The 21930-nt window shown below is 36.6% G+C and overlaps 1 long non-coding RNA gene across 1 annotated transcript; it reads right to left on the bottom strand.

Annotated features, from left to right (window-relative positions):
• Positions 1-230: 230 nt before the first annotated feature.
• LOC102969032 lies at positions 231-12762 on the bottom strand. The gene is made up of 6 exons (XR_001509726.2): positions 12709-12762; positions 12255-12395; positions 7909-8031; positions 6073-6195; positions 5522-5706; positions 231-311 (listed from the first exon to the last, which is right to left on the bottom strand). It is a non-coding gene; the product is annotated as an uncharacterized LOC102969032 (long non-coding RNA).
• Positions 12763-21930: the final 9168 nt, after the last annotated feature.

Below are 21930 nucleotides of genomic sequence, written 5' to 3' on the forward strand. Positions count from 1 at the left end.
TGCCAAGGTATTTTGCACGGTCAAAGACTGATGAAGTCAAGCAAACAACTGTTTTCTTTGGCTTGTTTGTTTTTTGGGAAGAGTTTAGTATTCCATTAAAAAATAAATTGGGAAAAATGCGACTAGAAGTTTAACTTGACTAAATACAGCTGTTGAGATGATTCCAGTAACCATTTTCATTGGCATTTTATCATAGCTGGCTAAATATTATAAAATTACATTTATATCACCTCCTCTATTTGTCCACCTACACAATTCCAGATGTCAATATGGAAACTTGGCTTCTTATTCATTTTTTCTCTCCTTTTCAGCTTGAAGATATTATGCAAAGGAGAAGGAAAGGGAAGAGAAGAACAAAAGGGATAGGAAATAAAGAAAATGGCAACATTGGTTAAAACTGACATTGTAGTAAGTTTTTTTTTTTTTTAATTCTTACAGCAACTATAGAGGAGTAATTTTTAAAAAATAAACCTGGAAAATGAAGCTAAGGAAGTTTATTTTATTCTATTTTTGAGAGAGAGAGAGAGAGGGAGACAGAGAGTGAGCAAGAGAGGGGCAGAGGGAGAGTGAGAGAAAATCTTAAGCAGGCTCCACTCAGCATGGATCCAGATGTGGGGCTTGATCCCATAACCCTGGAATCATGACCTGAACCGAAATGAAGAGTCAGACAGTCAGCAGACTGAGCCACCCCCGCGCCCTGAAGCTACTGAAGTTTAAATAGCTTGCACAGTATATGGATTATAGAAATTCGTCAACACTGGCAAACCAACACCATAAACTTACATTCCCCGAGGAAGTAGAATATGATATTACATAGTACAAGGATTTGCTAAATACTTCATAAGCATCAAACAGAGCAATTATCCTGGAAAAGAAAATTGTAAAACAAACGTCCCACACCATAGCTGCATGATTTGGAAGAAGTCATGAATCCTCTCTTCCATATATAGTCCACTCATTTGTCATATGGAAATCTTCCTACCCTCCCTTTCGAGTGGATGGAGTCTCACAGTAACAAATGAGTCAACTTGAAATCTCTTCAAAAGAAATGGAGTTCTAATATGTGCTATTAAAATTAATATCTGGTGATCTTTAAGTTGTTTGACTATAATTACTTGGAGGAATTTCTAAGACCTCAAAGTAAATATTTTCATTATAGACCAATAGATATTGGGCTAGAAAATCTACTCATTGGGAACACTAACCTTGCAGATCTCTGCAGAATGTTCTATTTTAATGTTCATTGCTACATTTGAAGAGCTGGTAATTTAAAAATATGGGTAATGAATGATTAGTCCCTTCTATTTATTGAGGTTTATAGGGATGTTTTTAAAAAAAGAATTTAATGTTTATTTATTTTTGAGAGAGAGAGAGAGAGACAGAGTGCACATGGGAGAGGGGCAGAGAGAGAGGGAGACACAGAATCCAAAGCACGTTCCAGCCCTCTGCGGGGCTCAAAGCCTCAAGCCCTGAGATGGACACTCAACCAACTGAGCCACTTAGGTGCCCAACGTTTATAGGGAATTTTAGGAAAATGTTTTTACTCCTCCCTTTTGTTAAAGAATTAGTGAATTAGTAGGCACTTACTTTTTTTTTTTTTTTCCGATTGTTCTGTTTTTGTAAAAAAGAAAAACAAAAGAAGAAACGCAAAGATTTTATAAGCTTCTGCTTCAGGAACAGACTCCCCTTTGCAGGACCATGCAAACACTTAAGAGATCCTCAGAGTTTTCCAAAGCTAAAGAAGAGATCATCTTCTCTTCATTTCATCAACAAGCTCACTTTTAACATTTCTCTATTAATTTTGTATCCGAGATGTTTTATTCTGAAGTATTTGCGATAGATTTTTAGTTTCATTTCTCATGCTGCCATGTTAGGGATGAAGGGTTTGGAAGATGCGCATTTACCAATGCAACTTATGTAAGGGAAGTATTTACTTCCTAATAGTCATACAACATTTATTTGATCCCAATTGTATATAGTTGAGTCTGTCAAGTTGCAGGTCAATAAAGTGGGGTCTCTCAACACCAAGTCGTAGTCATTTGTCCATTCATGCACTGAGTGCCTTTCCTTTGGAGAAACATGAAGAGGACCTGATTGATGAGCTCTCAGTCTAGTAAGGGAGACAGAACAGAAGATGGCTAACTCTAATTCAGAGAGAGAGAATGGCTTGAAATCCATCAAAGACATAAATAGTTGTGGCTAGACTGGAGCCATCAAATAAAGCTTCGTGCAATAAGCAGCAAGAGCCAAAGATGGCAGTTCAGCAAAAGGCACAAAGCTGATAAAAGCAGTAAGTAGCAAGTGGTTTAGTTTGCTGGAAATGATAAGCTGAGCAAAAAGCTGTGATTAGGATAAAAAGAAAAAGAGGATTTATGAGGGTCTGATTGTAGATGGTTGTCAGTACTAGATTAGAAGCGTGTGCCTATGTATCAGGAAATGGATGCCCTTAAAGTTTTTCCGAGCAGCAGAGAAACATGATCAGAGGCACACTTAAGGAAGATCCTCAACACTGTAACTAGTAATTTTGGGCAAACTACTTCCTGTGTTCTGACTCAAGTTTTGCATCTGTCTCACAACCAGTATTAGTCATTTTTCTTCCCATATGCAAGGGGCTCAAAAGAAAATCTGCTTATATCATTTTCCAAGCTAATCACAAAAACTAAGAAAACCCTTTCATTACATATTTATAAGGTAAATTTAAAAAGAGAAAGAGGAAACAGTCAATATATTTTGGTTTTAGTACTGGGCAGTTTTCTCTCCTGCAAGCATACCTCCATTTAAAATGTAAAAGAAAAGATTTGTTAGCGGTATCGTTTTTTTCAAATCTTTGATATTTTCTCATGAGACACATAAAAAAAGTGTTATTGGCTATATTTACATCTTACGTAAAGAAAGAAAAGAAAAACAAATAAACAAAAAGAAGAAGCCATAAAGCAGTTCCATTAATTGCACTTTGTAACATGAATTCTTTCTTCCTTCACTGGGAATAGCTTGCCGGGGCCTAATGATTTATTTAAATGGAGGGATTTTTATAGGCCTAGAATATTAGGATCCTTTATTAACTTTTATGTTCTGGGGATAAACAAGAGACAGCACATCAAGTTTCCCAGGTAACACAAAATCTCCCCACCTAATCACATGTTCAGTGCAAAACCTCAGCATTTCTTTATGCACAGAAAATAAATTGGTTTGTCACCATACCAATTGTTTACTTTGTTAAAACGTTTTAGGGAGAACACATGTAAAAGAGAACTCATCACAGTAATTTACCAGCAGTAAAGGACAACTCATTACCCTTCTACCAGTACTCCGGGGTATGACTTACTGTCATTGCAAAGCGTGTCTCCCCAGCCAGCTGGGCAAGAGCACTCACTCCTCCCTTCTGGGCATCTGCCTCCATTCAGACAGTCCTCACAGCTCACAGGGCAATTGTGTCTGAAGGTGGGATCTAGGCTGACAGAACTATGACACCATCTCAGCTGGCCCATACTGTCTACATCACCGAAAATGGAAATGAAATCCTTCATTTCTCAAAAAGAAAGAAAGAAAGAAAGAAAGAAAGAAAGAAAGAAAGAAAGAAAAGAAAAGAAAAATGAAACGATCTTTGCGCATGTTTCCTGAACAGTCTCAGAAAAAGACAATAGCAATAAAACCTTTTAAAAGAGAACTTTAAATATAGACCCTAAAGACTATTGAGAATGTTTAAGAAAGCAAAAAAGTAAAAAGAAATTACCATTTATTCTTGAACATGAAAATTATGTTTCTGGCACTTTGGTGTTATTCCTTCTAGGTTGTTTTAATACAAAATTGTGGTTTTTTCTTCCAGTAATATTTTTTGAAATTTTTTACTGAGATTTAATATACATGCAGAGAAGTCCATAAAACTCAAGTTCATACTTGAGTTCATACTTTTTTCTCCACAATGTAAATAAATAACCCCTTGTAATTGGCACCCAGTTCAAGATATAGATAACTACCAGTACCACAAAAAACTCGAAGGTAATTTGATGATTTCTTAATCATTAGCCTCACAAATTGAGCATTATTCTGATTTCTATCACCACAGATTATTTTTTCTTATTTTAGAACTTCATATAAATGAATTTTACAAAAAGTATGTATTCTTTGGTATCAAGCTTCTTTCCCTCAGAATGTTTGTGAAACACCCATATTGTGTGCACTCTAGTTTGTTTGTTTTGTTTTTTTTCATTTCTTTTTTTAGATTTTTTAAAGTTAATTTATTTATTTTTGAGAAAGACAGAGACAGTGTGAGCAGGGGAGGGGCAGAGAGAGAGAGAGAGAGAGAGAGAATCCCAAATAGTCTTTACGCTGTCAGTACAGAACCTGATGTGGGGCTCAAACTCCCAAAACCATGAGATCATGACCTGAGCTGAAACCAAGAATTAGATGCTTAACCCACTGAGCCACTCAGGTGCCCTGCTAGTTTATTTCTTAATGGCTGTGTAGGTTTCTATTGTGTAAATGTAACATAATGTGATTTTCCATTCTATTCCTCGGGGAAATTACCTTAATTTGAATAAGAATGGAGAGACTCGATTTCAGTTGTTTTCAGGACTATTCCATTTCAAATTTTGCTCCTGTTTCTAGGTGGGGTCTTTCAGACTTTCTAGTTGAAAGTCTGTCAGGTTTAGTAAGGTCTCTATTCTATCTCTTCTGACTTTGAGAAGCCAAAGTATCAGGAGTTTATGTAAGAAACATCAAAGCATTTCCATTTTTATGCAGACACATTTATTGATATTATTATTATGAGTGACCATATCATAAATGTGTCTCTGCCATTTCAACCACCTCTTTCTACAGCAATCTCCAAGCTTTGATAGTATTAAAATACCATGAATAGGATGAGAACAAAAAGAGCAGTTCTGTTTTACAAAGAAAAGAAAAAAAAGAGGCAGCAGACTGGCTGCAAACTGTTACTCTTGAAAGAGGGTATGCTAATTTATTTTGATCAGAAGTGATTTGATGCTTCAGTTCTGTTGCGTGGATGTATAAGAGAAACTGCTCACATTTTAAAAGATATTTTTCTTGGTCCACTTGAACATAATGAACAATTGTTTTTTGGCATTTTAAAATGTAGAAAGAATCTAGATTTTAAGGCTATTTGAGGTAAATTTCAACTATGTAATAGTGACTTCTAGTGGAGCTGTAATAGTTACAAGAACCAGAAGGTCCCAGTACAACCCTTCTCCCGGTTATGCTAATATAAAGATACTTTCCAGCTCCATTTCACTGTCTTGCACTTCAACATCCCCCCCACACCCTGTACTTCCACTCCTACACACACCTACATAACAACCGTTATTGTGCAAAAGGAAGAAAGACAAAAGATGTAGAATTTGACAGGAAGCAGTGAAGATGTAATTTGGGCCCCACATTTCTTGCTACCATCATGTTAAAAGACTCAAAGGCATTAAATATCGATAATGAAATTACAAAGAAGAGAACTTATGTGAAATACCGAAAAACAAAGAGGTGAGTATAATTAAATTCTTTCACTCACCAATTTTATGCAGGGCAGTCAGTTCTCGAATATGCGTTTCCTGTCCTCCTCATCTTCTTCTGCGTAGGCGGTAGGCAGAGCGGTAGCAACATCAGGAAGCAGTTGAGGTGGGCTCTTGAATAGAAGGCCTGGAAACCTTACAACTTCCAATTCTTCTTCTTCCTCTGGCTTGTCAGCATCTAAAGCTAAGGCCGCACAGAAAAATGCCTGGGTACAACATGCTGTTTAAAAGAAGGAAAAACTGAGCAATGGTTGATGAGAGAAATGACAGAGTTTGAATCAGACAGCCAGGGCAGGGGGTGACTGGAAGGTGCATCTCTTTGAGAAGGCCCTTTCAAAAAGTCTTTTGTAAATGCAGGTGAGAAGCAGCAAGCACAGAAGTTGAAACCGCAGGGGACTGAACCGAAGGAAAAGGAAGAGCTCAGCCTGTGAAGAGGGAAAGGGGAGGGCAGGTTGAGTTAAGGGTCACGTGGTCTCCGTTTCTCTCCAAGAACGAGATGAGGGTGGAAATATTTAGAAGAGAAACAATAAAATTCTTCGCAGTGACTTACAGATGCAAGTTTTCCCATCACTTCCAATTCTGGAGCCTTCCACACAGGTATAGTCGTATGTTCCCACAGAGTTCATACACAGCTGGTCACAGACTCTACTGACATCCAGACACTCATCCACACCTAGGAAAATTTAAACAATGTTGTTTTTAGGTGTTGAGAGATAAGATAGACATTATGAACTCATGGGCATCACTGTGTTCCCCTTGTGACCTTTATTAGTCAGTAACAAGGTTTGTCCATATGGAAAGCATAGCTCCCAAACTCTTCTCAAGTATACCATGCCAATTATTTTTCTTCTACTCATTTCCAAGTTTACTATAGTTCATCTATACAGACAAGTTCTTCCTGAAACCTTGATCACAAGATTTTGATGAAGAATATACAACTTAAAAGACATTCAATGGTCTCAGGCTGTGCACCACTTCTGCAGAATGTTCATCATTCTTGAATTATTCAGTATCTATGGTGAAGAATCTATTCCACATGTAATTCTGTACAAGGCTTGTGGACAATTTTAGAGATGGAAGGCCTTGATCTCATGACTTACTAGTGGTGTATGTCCACATATGAGCCCAGACTTTGGTCAATGTGTTTATGATACTAAAAGTTCATTTATAAAGCTGAGTTTCTAAGTTTTGCTTCAGATTTTGGATACCTTTCCCATTTGGATGTGTGTACCCAAGTATGTACATTCACGCCATACAATCATCTCTTGGCTCACTCTACTTAAAAGCAGATGGTACGTGAAATTCAATTTTTTTTTTTGGCCTTGTTAATTGGATGGAATGTGGTAAATGGTAATATACTCTACAGTGTTTAGAATATAGATACAGTTTTATATTCTTTGCTGTTATCTACACTGCAAGGCTAAGGAGCTTGGCTGCCCATATGAAGAAACATACCTATCATCCTCAAAAGAATGTAGGGGAAGTTGTTTAAGCAAAGAAACACTATTCTCTCTAAAACGTTAAAACCTTCTCACGTAATTTTACTGTTATTAAAATAGATATCCATCCTCTAATCTTTGCTTCTATTTAAAAATTATGGATCAAAATAATGGTAATAATGATCATAAATGAAAAAAGTTTATATATTTAAGATAAGCTTTAAGAAATAAATTACACCAATGACTTACAAGAGCCATTTTTAATAGTATAAAGAGGTGAGTTAATCCTACTCACTAAATTCGCACTTTCCTATGATATTTAAACATATATATCATAAAACTGGTTTTAACAAATAAATCGGAAGATTATAAAATGACTCATCTGAAAGCTTGCATTAGGTAGATTAATTTCGGTTATGTAAAGGAATGTGGTACAAATCTGAACTGTGGCTCATGAACTGGCAATCCTTTTGCTTTGACTCTCTTAATTAAAATGACTTTGAGCAACCAACTTTAATTCCCATCAAGCTTGCCATGAGTGATTCTTATGGCAGTGTGCTATGGCCTCCCTGAATATCTCTCTTGCCTATGTATATTAAATTAGGTAAAAGGGATTATGGGCCAATGAATATTATACTAATAATAGCTACTTTTAGCAGAGTGATTTCTTGATGTCAATCACTGTACTAGGCACTTTACATTTATTTCTTTACTTAATTTACCCACTAATCCTATTATTGTCTTCACTTTACTGATGAGGATCTGAGGCTCAGAGCAGTTAGGGTCACCCAAGTTCATACAATAGTGAATGGTAGAAGCACATACAAATCCAAGTCCCTTTAGTGTCAAAACCTTCCCTTTCCTCCCCTAACCCTCAGCCTCAGATGTTCATCCTGCACTGATTGCCACATCACATAATGATTTCATGTTCGATCTCAGGAATTTACCATCACATCCACAACCATCAGAAGCGATTCGAAAGCCTTCCTGACAACTGAATTCACAGCCTCCTAAATAGTTGAGGCAGAGTTGGGCACAGCAGGCTTCTCAACTCTCACATTCATCGAGGTCTGAAGGAGAAAAGGACATTTATGTTATTTAAGAGACCGGAATTGAACCAACCCATAGAAGTCGGTTAACTTCCAAGTTACAACTGTTTTACTGATCGTTTTCTGTTTCTCAAGCTACACAGTACAAACATCAAAGAAACTATAACACAAAAGGAATAAGGCCCACGTTTGGGTTTGTTTCTTAAATGCTTCTCCTATGCTTGTAAAGCATGTAAATCATCTCCAAGTGCATTGATAAGCAGAGGAGAAGAGATATCTGCTATTTTCCCAGTTTAAACAGCAATCTGACTGAATAAACAGAGATCAGAGGACAACAACACCAGCCAGGCTTGAGAAGAGACAAAAAATTCCACTTCGTGAACATTTTGTAGCTACAAAGAGGAGGTCGTCTTAGCCTCCATAATGTGTTCGTTCTTCCAGAACTTCAGATGAAAGAACAATCCCAAGTAAATGGAATTCATGTGACTGGCAAGAGAAGTGGTAACTGCAATTGAGAGAGAGGGCAGAAAATCATTTTAAATATTATGTTTTTAAATGACAGAATATTTCAGGGCATTTGCTTGAACTATCTGATGATGCTTTGACTGGATGGATGAGAGGGATCTAGGGGGTTTTATCACCATTGGTGACACCATTACCTTGGCATGTCCTATCAGATAAACTGTTTTTAAAATAATTGTCTAAGTCTCCTTCAACACTATTATTCTAAAAGTTTACCATCTTGAATGTTGCTTCCTAAGACATAATTGCCTTGAGGAAATAAACATGCACCAGAAGATGTCCAATCAAAAGGTTTCAGCTGCAAAATAATCTATTTGACCTGAGTTTTGAGGTGATCATTTCTAACATAATTGGCTGAGGAGTGGTGACAGACTCTTCACCCACTATTTCCTTAGGCTACACAGCTGGGAATTGGGTGGTCAGGGTTTTTGGCTATCTGCCCTTGGTTCAGTTTGACCCCCTCTGTTTGTTCAGCTGTTAAGTTGGGTGGCCTTCAGTGCTGACTTTACTGAATTTCATTGTTCCATAACTCCATGAGCAGTCACAGATATAAAAGGTCAGTGTCTCAATTAACCTTGGAAAGGGTACCAATGTAAGAAATGTAGATAAGAAAAAAGAAAGGAAAAAAGTACAATCAATCAGCCAAGGTGAAGGGTCACCATAAAATATCTAAATGAGGGTCATTTGGACACAAAACATTCTTCCTCTTGCAAAATGTCACAAGCAGTGCTGCTCACAAAGTTCCTCGTGATATTTTTACCTTTTTTATATTAAACCTTCTTCTGCCCTTTGGATTAAAAATCATGAATATAGGGGACCAAAACTTTTTTTATTGCTTTTTTAAAATGTTTATTTATTTATTTTGAGAGAGAGAGAGAGAGAGAGAGCAAGCGAGCATGACTGGGGGAAGGGTGTTGGGTATGGGGGATCCCAAGCAAGCTTGGTGGTCTCAGCACAGAGCCCAGTGTGGAACTTGATCCCACGAACCATGAGATCATGACCTGAGACAAAACCACAAGTCAGACGTTTAACCGAATGAGCCACCCAGGCACCACCCCCCCAATACTTTTTATAAAACTCAGTTTCATTTCATCAAAAACATTATACTTTAGGTTTTTCTTTTTTTTAATTTTAAGATTTTTTTCTTTTTTTTTTTTTTTTAAGTCTTCTCAGATACCACCAGAGCCTCTAAACATACAGGTCTTAGGATTCCCTGTTCTCAACTAGCACACAGCACAATTGCATCACATAATTGGAAAATTAGTTCCTCCATCTGACTATCATTTTATGATCCATTTTGGATTTTTCTTCTATTATCATTCCTCTGGGTCTATTTCTAGCGTGTCTCATCTGTAACATCCTCAGTCTGGAACTCACCTGAACATCCTTTCTGCCTCATAAGTCTTTCTTAAAATGCCCTGTCTCTTCAACTTTTGCATCACCTGTTCCCCAAATTTTTATATATTTTTTTCTGATCTTATTTGGTGAGATTTTTGCTTGCTTATTTTTCCCTTTTAATTTTCCTCATCTCTATTTTTTCTGACATAAGCCAATATGCCAAATGTTGCAGTGTTACAGAGAAATTCATCTGTATATAAAATTGTAGCCCTAGTAATAATAATAATAATAATAATAATAATAATAAAAGAGTATCAACAAGGCAAATGTAGCAAGGCAAAATAATTTAACATTTCAGCTCTAAGTTCAAAAAAGCATCCAAAGTAAACCATAAGGGATGCCTGGGTGGCTCAGTTGCTTGAGTATCTGACTCTCAATCTCAACTCAGGTCTTGATACTAAGGTTATGAGTTTGAGCCCCATGTTGGACTCCATTCTGGGCATGTAGCCTACTTAAAAAAACAACAGAAAACTAAACCATAAAAGAACTTGAGCTTTTATATTTGTTCCCCATATATGACCACTGAATAAAGCTCCAAAGGTTAGAAATAAAAAAATATTTCCTAACAATTACCAATTGTTAAATTTAGTGAACTTACTGCGTGTCAGGCACTAATATTTTGGATAGCCACTTAACACGTCTCTAAGTTTTAGCCCTAATAAAATTTGCATTTGGGTAAGACTGAACATTTGCAGATTAGATGACTGATTTTCACATTTATTTGTATATTCAAATATATTTTGAAAAGCTAATCTTAAAATAAGCTAAAAAATTATTTAGTTTCCTTTATGCATGAATGTTCTTATAAAGCGTCCATGGCTTTAATCTGTTCTCAGGCAAATAAGCAAAGTATGTGTATGTATACTCCAAACAAATCATTGCCTTTACTCAAGTGAATATTTGGACTTAAGGAATGAGTATTATTTATTGTTGGAAGATGAAATAAACTTGAGCCATAAACAGTACAACTTCATGCTGACTGCTGAAATATTATAAATATGTACTTTTTCCACATTTTGACCCTGGCAGATGTTATTTTTTTTCCTAGCTGTAAACAAGAGCTTCACTGAATTGTACTTTTCAAAGAATAAGGAAAGACACCAGATTGTAAGTTGCAGAGGTTTAGCAAAATTCCAGTTTCTCTTATCCAACAGTCAAAAGAGAAAGACAGGTAGAAAGGAAGAAAGGGAGGAGGGAAGGAACAAGGGAAGGGAGGGAAGGAGGGAGGAAAGAAGAAAGTCTTTTATATTTTCCAGAGATAAAAATGTTAGCAAGGTAGAAAAATATAAGCGTATTGGCAAGGGAAGTAATTGGTTTCATTAAGTTAACCACTGTAGACTGGGAAAAATGCTGAAAGCAATGTTGGATCAAGAAATATGTGTAATGACATTGTTTTGGTTAAATAATTTATGAAACCAGAATACTTCAAAATCCCTTTAAGTTCACTCTGTCATGTTATAGTGCCAAAATAAAAGATCCCAAATACTTTGACCTCTGTAATTCACCTCTTCTTTTATGATACTTCAATTTGTCTCTAACCACATTGAGTAGTATGAAATGGTCAAAGATTTTTTTTTCAGATTCATATTATAATTTTTAAGAAAGGTGATATAAAGTATTCCAAAAGAGAACAAGCAAATAGGGTATTACAATTCCTGAATAATGGCAAATTGCTTGAGGGGCTTAGAGTTTCTCTCAGAACCAAAGTACATGGTAATACAGTGTGATGCTCACTATTCCTATTTTAGTAGATATTCCTTTTTCTCAGAAGCTTTGGATTAAACATTTCATATGGAACAAGGTTAAGGTGGAGTTTATTCTTATTTTCCCATATGATCAAAGTCTAATAATATGTTGGAAAAATTATTAAGAATGGGCTTGAGGTGGGATTTCCAAAGAATAATATCTTTTAAAGTTTTCTTTTGGAATATAGCTACTTGCAATACCAAAGTTGCACATGCACCCAAATCATCACCAAGCTGAAAATCAATGGTTTAGTTTCTGCTTGAGGTAAAGCAGGGTGCATATGTTGTTTGAATCATAAATTACATTAAATGGTTAGATAGGCCCTGCAAGATTTTCTTGACATAAAACTATTAAGTCGATATATTTTGTTAAAATGTTTTAAATCTTTAATTTCAAAATAAATACCTAAATATAATGATGTCTTCTGCCAAGAAATCTTTCTTTTACATTTATCCAGTAGCCAGAGATACTATTCAATTCACTTCTCCTTGCATACTACAGCCACAAATGTGTATTAGAGATGAAAGGGCTAGATGAATCCAGGGCAAATTCTGAAGATGGCATTTACCATACATTACCTATGCATGTTTTCTCATCTGAATCAAGCTGGTGTCCATGGTTACAGGAACAATGGGGGGCCCCCCCAAGTACATGCTCTCAGTGATGGGAACAACCACCATTGTTCTCTTTACAGCTATTGACAATTTCCAATGCAATCCCTTTCCAAAACAAGCAAAAGAGAGTTATTAGCATAACAACAGGGAAACCTGAATATATGTTAATAATGGGTACACTCTGTTAGGAGGATGACAAACTTTATTGGAAATTTATCAACACTCTACACATATAAAACTGAGGGCTATTAGGCATTGTAAATGTCTATACCTTATCAAAAATAAACCTATAAATAATGTTAAACTGATGAAGTGATACAGAAAAGTAATGAGTCCACCAGTGGTTATTAAACACTCTTCTTAAAAGACAGTTACCTCTGGGAATTTTCAGTATTTTCAGGATGTAAAAAATACGCACATTGAATCGATGATCAGAACGCAAGCAGGTTGTTTGCCAGTTGACGCATCTGTTCTCAAGCTAATGGTATGTTATTATCTGTCTTTTTTTAGAGGCTGTAAGTACATGAAAATAATGTTAAAAATAGCCTTACAAAAGTATGATCACAAAACCAAAGAATGAGCTGATCATACATAGTAACTAGTATCGTGTTGATGTGCTAATTAGTTTTGATATATATGAGCATCACTTATTACATAAACATACTACGACTTTGGAAAACAGTTTGCTGATCCTGGTACATGAAACTAACTATAGGCATTTAGGGGGACACTGGCCTCAGCATATGGATACCAATTGTCCTAAGCACACAGGCATTGTAATCAATCATTTTCTAAGTGAGGAAATGAGAAATAAAGAATGCTTTGAATCATTGTTAAAAAATACAGAATCTGGGTATTCTGCTATTTTCACCACTGGCCACTATAGTTCTTCATTTGTGTTGTCTGGACCCACCTCTTCTTAATAAGAGTGTTTATATTGGTTCATTTCCTTCCATTCTTAACTACTGAAGAAGAGAGACAGGAAAGAAGAGGAAAAGGGTACTAGGGATTCAGTACCCTCAAAGGCCTGTATCAGCATTCAAACGGTCTTGATCCCTGCTGCAGCGCCTGTATGGTGATAGCTCCCGGGCCCCCAGCCTCAGTCTCTGGTAGGCAGCCGCCCTATGTGCTCCTCTGCAGAGCACTCAGCGCTCATCCTGTCATTGGGCTCATCCCTCTGTGCCATCATCATCCTGCATTACCCAGCTCATCGCAGATGTTCAAAAATAGGTTTCAAATGATTGAACAGACAAAAGGATTATGCTAATCAATTTGTTATTGAAAATAAGGACCCCTTTGGGTTTAGAACCAACTACTTTAGCACTGAGGGAAATTCGAAAGCTAAAGGAAAGATCAAAATAATGAAGAGGACTGATATTTTTATAATATATTAACATATACTCTTTAAGGAGACATACTTTAAATCACGGCTCCTATTCTTGTTATTTTCTGTGGACAATGCAGTTCTAAGACTGCTGGTGGTAATTTAATTTAAATATAAATTACATTGTTGTAACCTTTATTAAAGAATACATGAAACTAAAACAAGTGAATACTTAGATCTATTATAACTGCCCACTAGAAGTAAGCTGAGATTTTGCGTCCTTGATACTGGTGTTAAATAATTCTCAACCATCTTACTTTAAAAAAAAAAAAAAAACTTTAAAAAAACTTTAAAAAATGATCCTTGTAGTTTGTCACAGATAGCAAATAACCATTATTTATTCAACATATGAAATGTACACTAAATTGCTTGGTAATCTGGGGAAGTCTTATTTAACCATGCTGGATCTGGAATTTTCCAATTTATTTATATACTTTTTTAAAGTAGGCTCCACGTTCAGCATGGAGCCCAATGTGGGGCTAGAACTCAGGACCCTAAGATCAAGACCTGAGCTGAGATTAAGAGTCAGATGATGAACTGACTGAGCCACCTAGGCACCCCAGGAATTTTCCAATTTCTAATCATGAGTCAGTGATAGTGTATTTATACCACTCCATAAAGATTTCATGTTTATGCTATACAGTGTTTTGAGAGCCTCTGAGGAGAAATTAGACAAACACAAAACATTGTTTTCCTAGGAAAAAACTAAAACAATATTTTCCTAAAATATACTTGTTATCCGAAGGACACATAATTCATCCTTAAACATTACCGTGTTCTGAAAACACTTCCTCCACCTACAGGTTTTGAAGCCACCCAAAACACCAGTTTTCACCAAGAAAGTTTTGTGTGTCAGTTAGTAAATATTGAGGCCTAGTGAGACCTGCACAAAGAACTTAGCCAAATATTCTCATAAGGGAAAAAAATGTAAAAATACACTTCTACCAAATGTATTCAACTCTAGGGCAAATTGCCCTACCAAGTAAATTCTACCGAAAGCCTGTACTTCATGAGTCATTAGCAATAATGGCCCCCTCTTTCATGACAACTAAAAATGTACCAGTCAGACTGCAAGAGATTTTATTTCAGACATTTGTAAAGAATACTCATTTCCTAAACCTCCTAAACCTCTGGCCGCATTAAAAAGTCAAAATATTAATAAGAAAGAAAAACTCATCCACATTTCTCTCTGCTTGAAAGGACTCCTCCGGGCACTGAGAGAAAGACTCACTTCAGAAGTTGTATCGTAATTAGCAGTTAATTCTTCTCTCCTGTCCCATTAGTTTGCTCTTGAAAAGACAAATACCACCATAGCAAAACTGCCTTGTCTTTAAGCAATAGAAATATACCATCAGAACTCACGGCTACACTGGCAACCCAAGCATTAAAGAAACACAGAATTTTGTGCAGTGGAGACGAATTCTTTAAATTCTTTAGTGACCCTAAAAATGTCTCTTCATGAGACAGCTTAGGGAAAAACACAAATTTGTTTATTCTATTTATCACTATCATTCCTCCTTGATTAAATTAATAAGTAGGCACACAATGTATACAAATGCATGAGAAAGTTGAAAGGACAGTATATTTGGAGCCTAAAGACCCCAGTTCAAGTCCCAGTGCTGTCACTTACCAATTTTGTGTCATTGAGTTTTTGGCTCCAACATTGAATTGATAGTTTTCTAAGGTATGGAGAACAGGGAACAGCATATTTGGAACTGAGACTGGAAGTCAGCAGTTCTGTTTTGTAATGCCTATCAGTCAAGCAAGTGGAGACAAGGAGTACACAGTTTGATATATTCACATATAGTGAACAGAAGAAGAGAAATGAAATATAAATTGAACATTTAGAGAGGGGAAAGAGATGGAAAGCAAACCAGGAAAATGTGAAAACATGGAAAGAGAAGGAAAATGTTTTGTGAAGAAGAAGGTTGGGGGCACCTGGGTGGCTGAGTTGGCTAAGAGTCCAACTTGATTTCAATTTAAAATGAAGAAAAGCGAGACATAGAAAGGTTTAACTTCTGGCACCTGGGTGACTCAGTCCATTCAACATCTGGCTCTTGATTTTGGCTTAGGTCATGATCTCATGGTTCATGAGATTGAGCCCTGTGTAAGGCTCTGCACTGACAGTGTGGAGCCTGTCTGGGATTCTCTCTCTCCCTCTCTCTCTGCCTCTCCCCTGCACACGTGTGCGTGCTCTCTCTCTCCAAAATAAATAAATAAACATTTTAAAAAAGAATAAGAACAGGGGTTAGTCAGGTGTGTTGAATGCTGCTGACAGGTCAAGTTGGATAAAACCAGAGATGCTAACAAGCAGCCTGGCAGCATGGAAGCTATGGATGACTATGAGTGGGTAGAGATGAGATGTGATTAGTCTTGGACAATGGGAGAGTGCAAGATGAGGAGAAAACATTGGCTAAGTGATAAAAAAAGTTTGACGAAGGGGATCAGACTGAAGCTATAGTGGGGCATGGGCTCATAGGAGGGTACTTTAAAGACAGGAGATACTGGACCATGTTGATAGGCTGATGAGAGTGTTCCATTAGATAACTGCAATAGCAAAGATACTGAGATAATGAGAGAGAATGGAATCTGAAGTACAGTAGAGAAAGTGGCCTTTGATAGTACTAGCACCACTTCCTTTATATGAACAGGGGTGAAGTCTTTTTCATGAGATCCTATGGGGTATTTTGGGTCAATTGCTAACTTGACTGGTAGTTTGCATTCTCTTCCCTGATGACGTAAGAAACAAGGTAAGGATAAAGGCAAAAACAGGGGTAATATAAAAATTTGAAGCACAAAGAGAAGGTGTTCGAATTGCTTTTGATGAGGATAGAAATAGACATATTCTGATAGTATAGATTGTTCCAGTCATGCTGCATAATCATTGGAGATTTATGGTCTTGAATTCAAAGTAAAACTAATTAACATGGTTGTGTTTGGAACACAACACAATTTACCTGGTAGAGAAAGAAGGGAGGAAGTCAGTGACAGAAAGGCAGAGTCTAAAGATGAAAGAAAATGCATTGTTGATATACCCTGATTACATAAGAAGAAGCAGAGGTGGATAAATCAGCCAAAGAAATAAGAAGAAAAAAAAAACTTCTGTCATTTAAAAGAAGAGGGAAGAAGTGGAGGAAGAGTGAGTTAGAGAAATATCGAAGCAGAGAACATGGAATTTGAGGGAATTTGTATCAGATAATTTTAAGCTTAGTAAAGCAGAAAGTGCATTATTCATCTATAGGTTGAGTAGTGGACCAATGGAGAAGACACAAAACAAAATAGATATAATAGCTATTAATAGCAGTTAATAATTCCACATATTAACATTTTAATATATTCACAATAAGAGCTCTATTAAATTGTATAATGGAGCCTAGGTGAGGAAAGGCTAAAGTTAGATGACATGGACCATCTTTTTTTGAGTAAGAAGAAGAAAAGGGGTACACAGATGAGCCAGTGAAAGAGAATGCAGTCAGAAGAAGCTGCTTAAAGCTCTTCATGCCTCTTTAAAGGCATGATGGAAAGGGGCCCCTGGGGGGCTCAGTCAGTTAAGCATCCGACTTCGGTTCAGGTCACCATCTCACAGTCTGTGAGTTCAAGCCCCGTGTCGGGCTCTGTGCTGACAGCTCAGAGCCTGGAGCGTGCTTCGGATTCTGTGTCTCTCTCTCTCTCTCTGCTTCTCCCCCACTTGTGCTCTGTCTCTCTCTCTCTCTCAAAAACAAATAAAATGTAAAAAAAAAAAAAAAAAAAGGCATGATGGAAATGAACAGAAATGGGAAAGGGAGAAGAGCTGATGTGAAAAATACACATTAGAGCAACCGATGTGCCAGGAACGCTATTTCAATCACGAGTTGCTCCTGTATGTCACCACCACTAGCTCCTTTTCCTGGTATTTTACATTGGAGTTATTAGTGTTCAATAAATACTGCATGGCAGAGGTGATGAAGGTAGACAGACTCCTCACGAAGGAGAGCTGTGGGTCCAAAAGAGCCCTGGATCACAAGCCTTGAGACAGTCCTTACTGTGCACACTGTGGTCATTATGACAACCATTTTCTGTGGAGTCTGGGCCCCTGTTTCCTCAAACCACAATGAGGGTGTTGGACTTCTAAGATCCCACTCTTACCACACCCCAGGGGAAAACATTTCCAGAAGCTTCTGCCTTGGCAAGTTATGCAGTACAGTTCTTTTGTTTATTACTCTTGTTTAATATTTGTAAAATGCAACACATTTCCTGGGCTTCTATTGCTGCCACTTACTGTAACACTGTTTTCCATCTGCTCCCAGCTCGAAGCCGGGGTGTCAGGCACACGTGAAAGGTCCCATTGTGTTCATGCAGTGACGGCTGCAGTGAGCCAGCCCTTCAGCACACTCATTTATATCTACAGAAAGAGATACACAGCAGCTATGTTTTCAGGGCTCAAATCGACATTTATTTGTAAACTATAAACATGAGCTAAAGCGTCTCCTTCCTCTCAACCCCAGACATCAAGCATTAACAGTGAAATACCACACAGGCACATTTGCAAATTGTAAACCAACTGCTAATTGTATTTTCTCAAGTGCTGGTCTAATGCTCTCAAATACTTCTATCAGAATCTACTAATATTTATTAATTGGGAGAACGAGAAAAGGAAATAACTAAAAATTATACCTTATCTGTTCCCTAATAATATAGGGAGAAGTCATCATAATTTTCCTTTAGGAATATGTATCACATTCTTAACCAAAAATGGTATCTCCCTCATTTAAGGTAGACAGGACATGTGGACCAGGCAGATTTGGGGCCTTCCTATGTAGCAATCCATGGTCTATGCTCTACCTGATTGCCACAGGGCAGTGCCATTTAAACAAGGATGCTCCCTCCTTGTCCTGACACTGAGAGCCTGTTCCATTCAGTGTAACTTCATTCTGTGGTCCAGATAGTCCCTGTTCTTTCCCTTCAAGTCAATAGGTCTCAACATCATTTTCCCAAGGAGTACTTATTCTTGTACTGTCCTGCGTGTCATCTGCAAGGGCATTCACGAGTGATACTCATTCCTCTGAGATATTTGTAAAACTCTAAGTGGACAGTAATTTGGGGGATAGACCTTCTGGGAATAATGAATCAGACACTAAAATAAAATTTTGAAAGAGATTGTATCTAGATACATATAGATAGCTGTATATATCTATACACGTATGTATTTGTCGAGTTTCCACAAATATTTAATAAGGCCCTCGTCTGTGCCGGGCGCTAAGTTAGGTAAATGCTGTGTAAACAGAAGACCAAGGCAGAAATGGTCTCTGTCAGAAAAGTATATTAGCACCATCAACAGAAAATTGTATCTTAGTTTTGGCTTAAAGAAGAAAAAAAATACTATGCAGTAACTTTTAGACCTAATTCTTTTTCAGTTTCTCAATGTGTTTATCCATCCCATAAGTCAGGAAATATTTTGGTATTTTCATAATTAATCCAAATAAACTGTTTCTCATTTCATGAAAATGTCATGATAAAAATGAAGGATTCTGTGATTTCTCTGAAGTTATTAAAACAAAGACTGTCCCACAGGAATGATTTCATTTATTAGTTCTGGTTATGGAATAATTTGTCACTTTCATCTTTGAATTGAAGCATGTCTGTTTTGCTATTTCTAGGAAACAGAAATATGTAACCTTGTATTTATAGTTTCTTTCTTTTTGGTTTTAATTATTTCTCACTTCTGAGAACACTCATTTGCACATACTTGTGTTTCAAAGGTTATCCCCCACTTTCTGTAGCCTGTAATGAAAAGCACCCTGTGTAGTTATGGAAGGTTTTGAATATTAATTCTGGAATTCACTTCATAATGAGAAACAGAAAACAAAAGCATTAATTCTGAAACTACACCAGAGCGTTTCTTTTGTAACTGAAATTTCACTGAGTTGTTATAATTTCACAAAAATACCTTTCGGAATGATCAAATGCGATTATAAGTGTTTTTTTTTTTTAAGCATAAATGAAAACACCTTTCTCCCAGCAGTTCTGACTGTTCAAAACTGAATTACAACAAGATTTCAAACAATTACACGATTAAGCCATCAGCTTCAACCTTCTACCTCCACGGACCTTTGTGTCTTCAGACAGCTGGTACCCCGGGCAAACAGACACACCTGGCCACACCATTCTCATCTGACAGATGTGAGGACCTACATTCCCACCTGCGCAGGGGTCCATCTCTGAAAGCAATTAAGCAGTGGTAGTTTATAATTCATTAACTTCATAAAGATATACAAGGTGGAAGGGTGGAGAAAGGTAAAGAGGGAACTGGGCCCATGGGGTTTCTCATCTAAAGATGGTAAGGACTCTGGAGAGTCTTTTCCCACTTTCAGAAAGAACTAATCCCATAAAAAGTTTCCATTTTGTGATCTGAACTCCGAAATCTCAACAGATTTAAATATGGACTCGAGCCAGAGAAGAATTACCTTAATTTCACTCTTTCCAGAATATGCCTTCTGCCCTCTGGTACCAAAAGTTCAACAGAGTCAGCATGAACACTACCATATACTCTTTCATTTTCTCCTTCTCTCCCAACCATTTTACTCCTTTGGTCATCAGAATCATCTTTTATCTCCTCTGGGTCACCTTTGCCTTTGGATAAACAACCATGGTGTGAGAAGAAGGGAGGCTGAAGCAACAGAGGAGAGTCTTAGCCATAGCTCCCATAGGTGGGGGAGATGGAATATAGTTCAGATCCCAGTGTAATTAAGTCATGTGGCCTCCTTCTCACCCTTGCTTGCTCCTGTCTTAATCAGTCTTAGTCAAATTCTCTGGAAGTCTGGAATATTGTGAAGTCATATATCCTATCAGGAGTACCTCAATATAGAGCTTATTTGTTGATTTTGACAAGCTGCTGGGGTAGAACTGCAGAATTTCTTCTCCTGTCCTCATACTTTTTTTCCCCCTATAATACACAGAGTATAAAAATCAAAACAATATATAGAGCCACTCTGTCCCCACATTGGCCTAGTTGTAACCCAACCACTACCACAAGTAAATGCTTTCATTAGTTTTTTGGGTTTTTTTTGTGTGTGAATCATTTCAGACTTTGTTTTCAAAAATGTAATACATATACGCACAGCCATATGTGTATATATATATATATATATATATATATATATATATATATATCTTTCACAGTTACAGTACATAGTATTATACTTTTTGCTTTTATGATATAGAGAAATTAAGTTGAAATTATAGATTAATTAATTTCGGGGAGTATTGTCATTTCAACAATATTAAAGCATCTGATCCATGAACATGAGATGTCTTTCCATTTATTTTAGGTATTTAATTTGTTTCAAAATGTTTTATAGTTGTTAATATACAAGTTTTGTACTTTTTTGTTAAATTTATTCTTAAATATTTTATCCCTTTTGATGCTGTTGCAGATAGAATTGTTTAATTTCACTTCTAGATTATTCATTGCTAGTATATAGAAAACCAATTGACTTTTATGTGTTCATTTTATATCCTTCAACTTTGCTGAATTTCTTCATTAGCTCTACTAGGCTTTGTAAGTGAATTCCTTAGGGTTTTCCATACACAAATCGTGTCATCTACAAATGGAGAGATTCCATTTCCTCCTTTATAATCTTGATGTTTTTCCTCTTCTCTTGCCTTATTTTTCTGGTTAGAACCTACAGTATAATGTTGAATAGAAGTGGCATGAACAGATATCCTTGTCTTATTCCTGATCTTAGGGGGAAGGTTTCAGTATTCGCTATTAAGTGTAATGCTATCTGTAGGTTTTTCATACGTTCCCTTTCTCAGGTTGAGAAAGTTCTCTTCTGTTTTAAGTTTGTTGAATTATCATGAAAGGATGCTAGATTTTGTCAAGTGTTTTGTTTTGTTTTGATTGCTCTTCTTGAATCTATTGGGATGAGATGATAATGTGGTTTTTGTATTTTATTCTATTTATATGGTATATAGCATTAATTGATTTTGAGATGTGGAACCAACCTTGTTTTTTCTGAGATAAATCTTACTTGATCATAGTGTATAATCCCTTCTAAATGTTGTTGGATTTGGTTTCCTAATATTTTGTTTAGGATTTTATATCTACATTCATAAATTATTTGTTTGTTGTTTTCTTTCTAGTGTTATCCTTGTCTGGTATTGCTATGAGGGTAATTCTGACTTCATGGAATGAATTGGGAAGTGTTCTCTTCTCTTTCATATTTTTAAATAATTTGTAAAAATTTGTACTAATTCTTCTTAAGCATTTGGTATAAT

Source organism: Panthera tigris, chromosome C2 (genome assembly GCF_018350195.1).
Source record: "Panthera tigris isolate Pti1 chromosome C2, P.tigris_Pti1_mat1.1, whole genome shotgun sequence".
In the NCBI taxonomy this organism is placed as follows: domain Eukaryota; kingdom Metazoa; phylum Chordata; class Mammalia; order Carnivora; family Felidae; genus Panthera; species Panthera tigris.